Source organism: Elephantulus edwardii, unplaced genomic scaffold (genome assembly GCF_000299155.1).
Source record: "Elephantulus edwardii isolate Elephantulus edwardi_28Jun2011 unplaced genomic scaffold, EleEdw1.0 scaffold00033, whole genome shotgun sequence".
NCBI classification, from domain to species: Eukaryota; Metazoa; Chordata; class Mammalia; order Macroscelidea; family Macroscelididae; genus Elephantulus; species Elephantulus edwardii.
The window spans coordinates 20956858-20966051 of record NW_006399783.1 but is presented as its reverse complement, the minus strand read 5'-3'; the positions used below and the strand labels follow the sequence as shown (position 1 = coordinate 20966051).

At 42.0% G+C, this 9194-nt stretch overlaps 1 pseudogene; it reads right to left on the bottom strand.

Annotated features, from left to right (window-relative positions):
• Positions 1-8244: 8244 nt before the first annotated feature.
• LOC102853418 lies at positions 8245-8836 on the bottom strand (annotated as a pseudogene).
• Between the last annotated feature and the right edge of the window lie 358 nt (positions 8837-9194).

Below are 9194 nucleotides of genomic sequence, written 5' to 3'. Positions count from 1 at the left end.
ACACACACACACACACACACACACACACACACACACACTCACACACACACAAAATGAACATAATATTTCAATGGACAGCTTGAAAAATCAAAGCAAACTATTATAATAAAATGTTCAAAGAGCTAGAGTTAGAAAACGAAAGGGAAGAACATAGTTTGCATTTCTTAAACTGAAAGAACTGAAGAAAAAGTCAAGCCTTGAGTTGCAATACTGAAAGATTCTATGGGTAAAATCTTGAATGGTTCAGAAAGCATCAAAAAAAGATAAAAGGAATACACCAAGAACCAAAAAGAGTTGGTTGATACTGAAACATTTTAGGAAGTAGCAAATTATAAAAAATTAATGAAGTAAGAAGTTCAAGCTGCATTAAAGGCATTAGCAAAAATAAGGTCCTAGGAATTGACAGAATGCCAATTGACATGTTTCAACAAACAGCTGGATCCCTGAACATGCTCAATAGTCTATGCCAAGAAATTTAGAAGAAAGCTATGTGGCCAACTGACTGGAAGATATCCATGTTTATTCCCATTCCCAAAAAAAGATGATCCAACAGAATGTAGAAATGATGAAACAACAATTAATAGTATATTCAAGTAAATTCTTGCTGAAGGTTATTTTAAAACCATGAAAACAGTATATCAACAGAGAATTGCCAGAAATTCAAACTGTAAGCAGAAAAGCCTGTGACACAAAGGATATAATTGCTGATGTCAGATGGATACCAATTGAAAGCAAAGACTGCCACAGAGATGTTTACTGGTGTTTTACTGACTATGCAAAAGGTATTGAACAGTGTGGATCATACTTTTGGATAACATTGAGACTAGGAACCCCAGAACTCTTAACTATGTTTATGTGAAACCTATACATAGACTATGAAACTGTTGTTCAAACAGAACAAGGGAATACTTGGGGGTTTTTTTGTTGTTTTTTTTGTCTTTTTTAAAAATTTATTTCAATGAACATTTACAGAGATTGTGGATTTCCATTCATTCATTGTTGCACTTTACTGAATTTTACAAGTGAAATTGTTGAGTTGGTAGGGAATACTTGTTTTAAACATGGTTCAGAATAACAAAAGTTGTGCATCAGGGTGTTTCCTTTCTTCATATGTATTCAATCTGTATGCTGAGCAAATCACTCAAAAAGCCCAACTTTATAAAGAAGAATGTGGCATCAGGAACAGAGGAAGGCTCATTAACAACCTGCATTATGTAGACGGCACAACCTTGCTTACAGAAAGTGATAAGGACTTGTAACACCTACTGCAGAAGATCAGAAACTACAGCTTTGTATTCAATATGGATTACAAGATCAAGAAAACAAAAATCTTCACCACTGAACCAATGAACAACATCATAACAAATGGAGAAGAGTGAAGGAAAATAATGTAGTTCTGCCACTTTGACCCCCTCGAGGAGCATGGAGATGGATATTGCCAAAGTGCTTACTGTGGCCTGCTCCTATCTCTGGGGGTACACACCTCCTATCATAGGGTAGCTGTCGATCATGGTCGACTTGATAAACCTAAAAACAGCACCCCGTCTCCTCACTCTTGATTATATGCAAGAACCCTCAAATCTGAGGTGCCCGTAATACTACCACTTAATCACTCCTGCACTTGCAGTATTAGAATTATAACTCCTAGGGGAGCTCTGGTGGCCTACTGGCAAGAAACTGCACTGCAATCCCAGAGATATGCAGTTCGAACCCACCAGATGCTTTGCTGGAGAAGGAGGGGCCATCTCCTCCTGTACCAGTCAGATCCAATTTGACGGTACAATGCACAAAAAATAATAAAATTTTAAAAAAAAAGAATTATAACTCCTTTTTTCCTATTTTTCTCTTTGTATGTCTCTATTCTAAATGTGCTGGGTTAACTCATAATATTGCAAGCACATCAATTTCAAGAGATGTGGTGCCCCTCTCCCAGGCAAGGGTTCCGTGCACCTTATTTTCATTGTTAGCAATCTGTCCTTTTCTCTTAATGCGTTACAAGTACCTTATTTACACAACCCACTCAACCACATCGTGGAAGTCACAAGACCACAATACGGTGAATGACATGCTTGGGGATTCACTGCATTGTAGAGACCTCTTTACTGATAGTGACCAATGGTTGGTGGGAGGGGGAAAATGGGGACGCATTGTTTTGGCAACAATGAGTTTCTGTTAAGGGTGACTGGAAGATTAAGAATACATAAAGGAAAAAAATAATAATTAAAAAATGCATAAAGATGATGACTGAACAAAATGATGACTATAAGTTAATATTACTGGTACATGGGAAGAATGTTGAAATTACTTACGTTATACATATTCTTACCACTGGAACAATTGGCAGCATCAGTGTGGATGGTGAAGAGATTGAGATTGTTAACAGTTTTCGTTTGCTTGGCTCCACAATCAACATTGTTGGAACCAGTAGCCAAGAAATCAAGAGACAAATTGCATTGGCAAAGTCAGCTGTCAGGGACCTCTCCAGAGTACTGAAGAGCAACAACATCAGGCTGGAGACTAAGGTGCGATTGATCCGGGCCATACTCTTCATGATTGCACGCAGAGAGCTGGACAGTGATTAGGGATGCTAGAAAGAGAATTGATGACTTTGAGCTGTGGTGCTGGAGAAGAGTACTGACTATACAATGGACTGGAAAACAAACAGGTTAGTCCTGGAGAGGGTCAAACCAGGCTGCTCCTTGGAGGCAAGGATTCTGAAGCTTCGTCTGACATACTTTGGGCATGTTGCAAGGCGGGACCAGTCCTTGGAGAGGGACATCATGTTTGGAAGGGTGGAGGGACAGCGCGGGAGAGGAAGACCCTCGATGAGATGGATCAATTCAGTGACTGGGGTAATGGGAGTAGGTGTATTGGAGACAGTGAGGTTGGCACAGGATAGAGCAGGGTTTAGGGCTCTTGCACATAGGGTCGCTATTAGTCACAAGCAACTTGACGACACATAACAACAACAACAACAACAACATATCTTTATACCTATTTGTCTGTCATTACTGGGGTGATTTGCCTATCAATGAGAATCTAGAAGCTTTGACACCAATGTTTCAAATACCAGCAGGGCCACCCATGGAGGACACAAAGCTTCAGTGGAGTTTCTAGACTAGGAAGAACTAAGCAGCAATATAGTTCCACCTCTGAAATGACATAGCCTCAAAACCCTATGAAGAGTATTTATATTCAGTATAATGCCGAAAAATGAAGTTTGAAATTAGGAAAGTTGGAAGTTGTTAAAAATGAAATGGAATGCATAAAAATTTCAATTCTAAGCATTAGTGAGCTGAGATTGACCAGCATTGGCCACTTCAAATCAAACAATTGCATAATCTATTTTGCTGGAAAAGAAAAATTGAAGAAAAATCACATTTCATTCATAGTCAAAAGGACCATTTCAAGGCCTATCCTGATACACAATGCTGTAAGTGACAGAATGTTATCGATAGCATAAAAGGAAGACCTGTTAATACAGTTATTTAAATATTCATAGACACAAACAGCTAAAAATTCAAGCTGCATTTAGAAGAGGAATGAGGGCTACCATTGCTAGTGTCGGTTGGATTGGATGTTGGCTGAAATCAGAGAATACCAGAAAGACATTTTCTTGTGTTTTATTGACTATACAAAGGCATTTAACTGTGTGAGTCATAGTAAATTAGGGATAACACTGAGAAGAATGGGAATCCCAGAACAATTAATTGTGCTCATGCAAAACGTGTGCATAGACCAAGATGCATTTGTTCAACCAAAAGAAGGAGATACTAAATGGTTGATTATCAGGAAAGGTAGTAATCGGGCTTGTATCTTTTCACCATATTTATTCAATCTGTATGCTGACCAAATAATCCGAGAAGTTGGACTATTTGAAGAAGAATGTTGCACCAGGACTGGAGGAAGAGTCATCAAAAACTTGTGATATGCAGAAGGTACAACCTTGCTTGCAGAAAGTGAAGAAGACTTGAAGTACTTACTGGAGAAGATCAAAGACTACAGCCTTCAATGTGGGTTACATCTCAATATCAAGAAAACAAAAATCATCACCACTGGAACAATAGGTAACATCATGATAGAGAGAAGATTGAAGTTGTTCACGATTTCTTTTTACTTGGACCCACAATCAATACACACGGAATCAGCACTCAATAAATTAAAGGACATTCTGCTTTGGGTAAGTCTACTTTCAAGGATCCCATAAAATATTAATGAGCAATGATGTCAGTTTAAAGACTAAGGTGCACTTTACTCCAAGTCATCAGTATTTTCAATTGCTTTGAATACTTGTTAATGTGAAGAAAAAAACAACATCTGACTTGTGATGTTGGCAAAGAATACTGAATATGCAAAGAGTACTGAATACAGAGGATGGCTAACCTGTATGAAGAAGAATGTGGCATTAGGATCAAAGGAATACTCAACAATCTGGGCTTTGCACATAACACAACCTTGTTGCTAAATGTCCCAGGGACGTGTACAAAGAACAAACAAATCTATCTTGGAAGAAGTGCTCCTTTGAAGCAACGTTGGTGAAATTTCAGCTTCAGGCTTTCGGTATGTTATCAGGAGGGGCCAATTCTTGAAAAAAGATACAACGTTTAGAAATGTAGAATTTTAACAAAAAAGGGGAAGATCCTTAAAGAAACAGACTGACCCAATGACTGCAACAATGGCTCGAGCATGGCAGGATTACGAGAATGGTGCAAAGCCCAGGTCTGTTGTTCATAGGATCACTCTAAGTCATAGTCAGCTCAATAGCACCTAACAAAAGCAACTTATTACCAAAAACAATTTTAAATGTGTTGGAGGAGAGGATGTGGACTGTTTACTTCCCATTATTTCCAGGTTAATGGGTTTCACCCATTAACCATATTTTTGTACCCTCTCAAGTCAATTTATCTTCCTGGTGCCACGGCCTTGTCTAAAACCTCCTTAAACTTCTGGCAGTTCCCTGTTAATGTTCAGGCCATTTTTGGATAATTTTAGGCAATATTTTGCTTACATGTGATATTAATGATCTGTCAGAAAAAGTCCACAATCTGTTGTACTTCTTAACTGCATAGTTTAAAGTCAGGAAATGAATGCATCAGGGTTTTATCTTTTCTCTGTATCTATTCAATCTTAAGCAAATAAGCAAATCACCTGAGAAGCTAACCTCTTTGCAGAAGGTAGTATTAGGATCCGAGGAATACTCAACAGTCTGGGTTATGCAGATAATACAACCTTGCTTGCTAAATGGCAAGGGAACTTGAACAAGTTTGCTGCAGATCAAAGACTACAACCTTCAACATGGATTGCATCTTAACACCAAGACAACAAAAATCCTCACCACTGGACCCATAAGTAACATCATGATAGATGGAGAAAAGACTGAAATTATCAACTATTTCATTTTACTTGGATCCACAATCAACAACCTTGGTGCCAACAGTCAGATCAGGAGATGTATTGCACTGTTGATGTGTGCTGTCAGGGCCCTCTTCATAATACTGAGGAGTAGCGATATTAGTTTGAAGACTAAAGTGGGCCTGCTTCAGGCCCTGGTCTTTTCAATCACTTGCTATGCCTCTGAGAGCTGGACGATGTGTAAGGGTGACAGAAGAAGAATTGACACTTTGAGCTGTGGTATTGGAGAGAGTACTGAATATCCCATGGACTTACAAAAGAACAAACAGATATGCCCTGGAAAGGGTGTGGCCAGAGTGCTCCTTAGAAGCAAGGATGGAGAAGCTTCTTCTCACGTACTTTGGGCATGTTGTCAGCAGAGATTATTCCTCAGAAATGGGTGGCATACTCAGAAAGGTGCGGGGTCAGAGAAAGAGTGGAAGACAATAATAGGGATTGAAATAGTCACTTCAGCAATGAGCTCAAGCATGTCAGAGATAATGAAGATGGCACAGGATAGTATAGTATTCAGATCTGTTGTTCTATGGGACTATGAGTTATATTTCACTTGCTGGCACCTAATAACAGTCTATCTCACTCAGCCTGGGAAGAAAGAACAGCTCATCTGAGTAGTGTCTTCGGGAAGAACTTTGGTATGCTGTGCACTGCTCTATCTTCCTCTTCCGACCCTCATGCCTACAAAGAGTAAGCACCCCCTGTACATCCAGGAATCCAGGGGGAGACCTGCCCAGGATAATGCTGCCTGACCTGGGAGGCCTGCCTGACTCATAGGTTCAGTTATCATAGAGCAGGATGGTAAAATCTGACCTCTGTCAGTAACAAGAATGATGATCCAGTCTCCACTGGCCTCTCTCTTGCTTCATTTCTCAGTAAGTTTAGAGCCCTAGGAAGGAAAATAGTGCCACCTGTGAGAGTCCTTCCAAACCAGTTACTTTGAGTCGTGGTGCTCCAGGCTCACAGAGCCTCCACGTGTGTCAGCGTGGTCACCACGCTGTGGTGACTGTGGTCTCCACTCCGGTCCTGTCTTTTTAATGACTTTTTGGTTTCTTCATGAAGTCATCCACAACTTGATTGGTTTTTGGTTTTCCATGGCTGGATTTTTTGGAAGCAGATCTCCAGACACTCCTTTCAAAGCCTCTCTGGGTGGACTCAAAACTTCCAAACTTCCCATTAGCAGGTGTGTTAACTGTTTACACCACCTCAGGATTCTAGAGGCTTTCCAGAACCCCAAAATGAGGACTGCAAGGGTCCAGAGGAAAGAAAAGAAGTGGAGGGAGATGGAGGGAAGGAATGACAGCACAGAGAAAAGGCTGCACCCCATTGCCACTCACAGTTCAAAGAAGGAGGGGGGGAAGTCCACGTGTGGAAGAAACTTCCCCGGAGAGCAGCTAGGCCTGCCATGGAAATGGCTGTGAGGAGTGTCTGGCAAAGAGGAGCTTGGCTAACATTGCCCAAAGTCCCACTGCACAAAACCAGTGCAGCTTATGGGGGAAGCAACAGTCTGACCTCTGACCTCCACTAACTCTACAGGGGGGAAGAGTCAACATCAAAGCATGAATCTGATTACTATGAAGTCAGACATCCCTCCTGCTCCCCTACGTGCTTGTATCAGTTCTAATGCCAACTGTCCCTCCCATGACTCTCAACACTCTACTAACAGGTTTGTTAATCCACTGTAGTGACCACATAGAACCCACAAACAAAACTATTAGGTCATTTTAAAAAATTGTATTTTATACTGATTTGTTTACAAAGTTTGCATACGTTGTTTTTCACACCAGAAAACAGTTCATTGATTCTAAATCCACCCCCACCCCCATGGTTCTGTTCATGGAGTCGGAACCAACTCAAAGCTTATCCTCCAGCAAGTTTTCAGAGGCAGTAAGTCACAGGAGAGGAGATTACCCATTTTCTTCCTGCAGAGCAGAAACTAGTGGATTCAAGCTATGTACCTTTGGGATGGCAGTGCAATTTCTTACCACTAGGCTATCAGAGATTCCCACCCATTAGGTCATTTATTACGGATGTATCAGCATATTATTAGGTTGAAATCTCTCAAGATACAACTCATCATTTAGGATGACTTCTTCTCAGATGGGTCTCCAACTAACCTTTAATCTCACGAGGCCCTGCCTTGCAGCTTGGGGACAGTAATACACAGTTCTTTAATTCTGCCAATTACGCCCCCTACCTCCACCTGTAAGCCTAGGCCAAGGGGGTGGCAGTTCGAATTCAGCTCTGTCTCCTTTTGGTCTCTGGCTCTCCCCAGCTCTGCTGTTGCTGCTGCTGCTGCTGCTGCTGCTGCTGCGTCTCCATCTGAGTCTCAATTCAACTTGGAATATCTGGTCCAAAGAAGATGCACTGAACAAACATGGACTCAGTGACAGAAATGGAGCTGAGAGAGAATGATCGAATTTTTCACAATGACTTATTCATAGCAAATACATTTTTTTTATTTGCAAAAAACACACATGCCATTTTATTTCAACCTTTATCCAAAAATGTAAAAAGGGATAAAAATGTTTTAATCCTGAGCTTCAACTATTGACCTCTAATCCTCAAAAGAAGGTTGGGGGAGAGGGTCAGGACAGAAGTTCAGTGTTCCTCCTACCCCTAGAGAAAAGGAAAAGTCCCAGACACTATTAACTGGGTCTAGAACAGGACCCTAAGGAGAATGGGCCCCCTTTTCTCCTAGCACCAGTTTTGGCACTCCCTCCACCCTGCCCCTGTCCCCAAAACTCCTCTTCAACGGAGAATAAACGCTTCAAATTCTTGAGACTGGTCCAGGAATGTGGTACATGGCACAGGTCACAGGCTGTTCTCTGGCCACGGCTAGTGCCTGGCCCGGTGCTTCTTGGCAGGTAGGACAGAGCACAACTCAGCTTCCTCCTCCTCCTCCTCCTCACTGTCTTCTTCGTCACTTTCCTCCTCTTCAGAAATGTCATTGCTTATAGTAACAATCTGGTGCCGCCCAGTAATCCTCACAGGCCCGGAACCTGACTTCAGGCGAAAGGTTACCGGAGGCTGGAGCTGGAAGTCATCTAGGCTGAGCATGGGTTGGCAGGACAACTTGAGGTTGGCCACGAGGAGGGACTGCAATCTCCTGATGGTCATGGTTCCGGGCCACGACTTCCACCACATTACACTCATCCTTGGCCCCTTCGGTAAGGCAGAGCATGGTCAAGGCCAGCACGTGCTCAGCATCATCCTCTTCCTCTACTTTGAAGGTGAAAGAGCGGGTACCGCCAGAGAGCTCACAACCGAAGAAAAAACTGTCTATGGTGACTGGAGCCGGGACACGCAGACTCCCGACACCTCCCACCCGGGATCGGCTCTGCTTGCTCAGGAACGCTAGAGCAGCATGCTGCGAGGAGCGTCTCTGGGCTCCGCCCCCGACACAGCAAATACATTTTTTAAGACACATAAACGCAGGTTATATACTTGGATTTCACCTGATGGTATGCATAGGAATCAGATCGATTACATCTGTGGAAAGAACCGCTGGAGCAGCTCAGTATCAGCTGTGAAAACTAGGCCAGGAGCTGATTGTGGAACAGACCATCAACTACTCATATGCAAATTCAAGCTGAAGTTGAGGAAAATTAAACCAAATCCAAAGCAACCAATTTGAGTCTATCCCACCTGAATTTCAGAACCATCTCAGGAACAGGTTTGAGGCCTTGAACACTAATGAGCGAAGGCCAGATGAGTTGTGTGGGAGGATATCAAGGGTTATCATCCAGGAAGAGTGCAAACGATCATTGCAAAGACAGAAGAGGAAG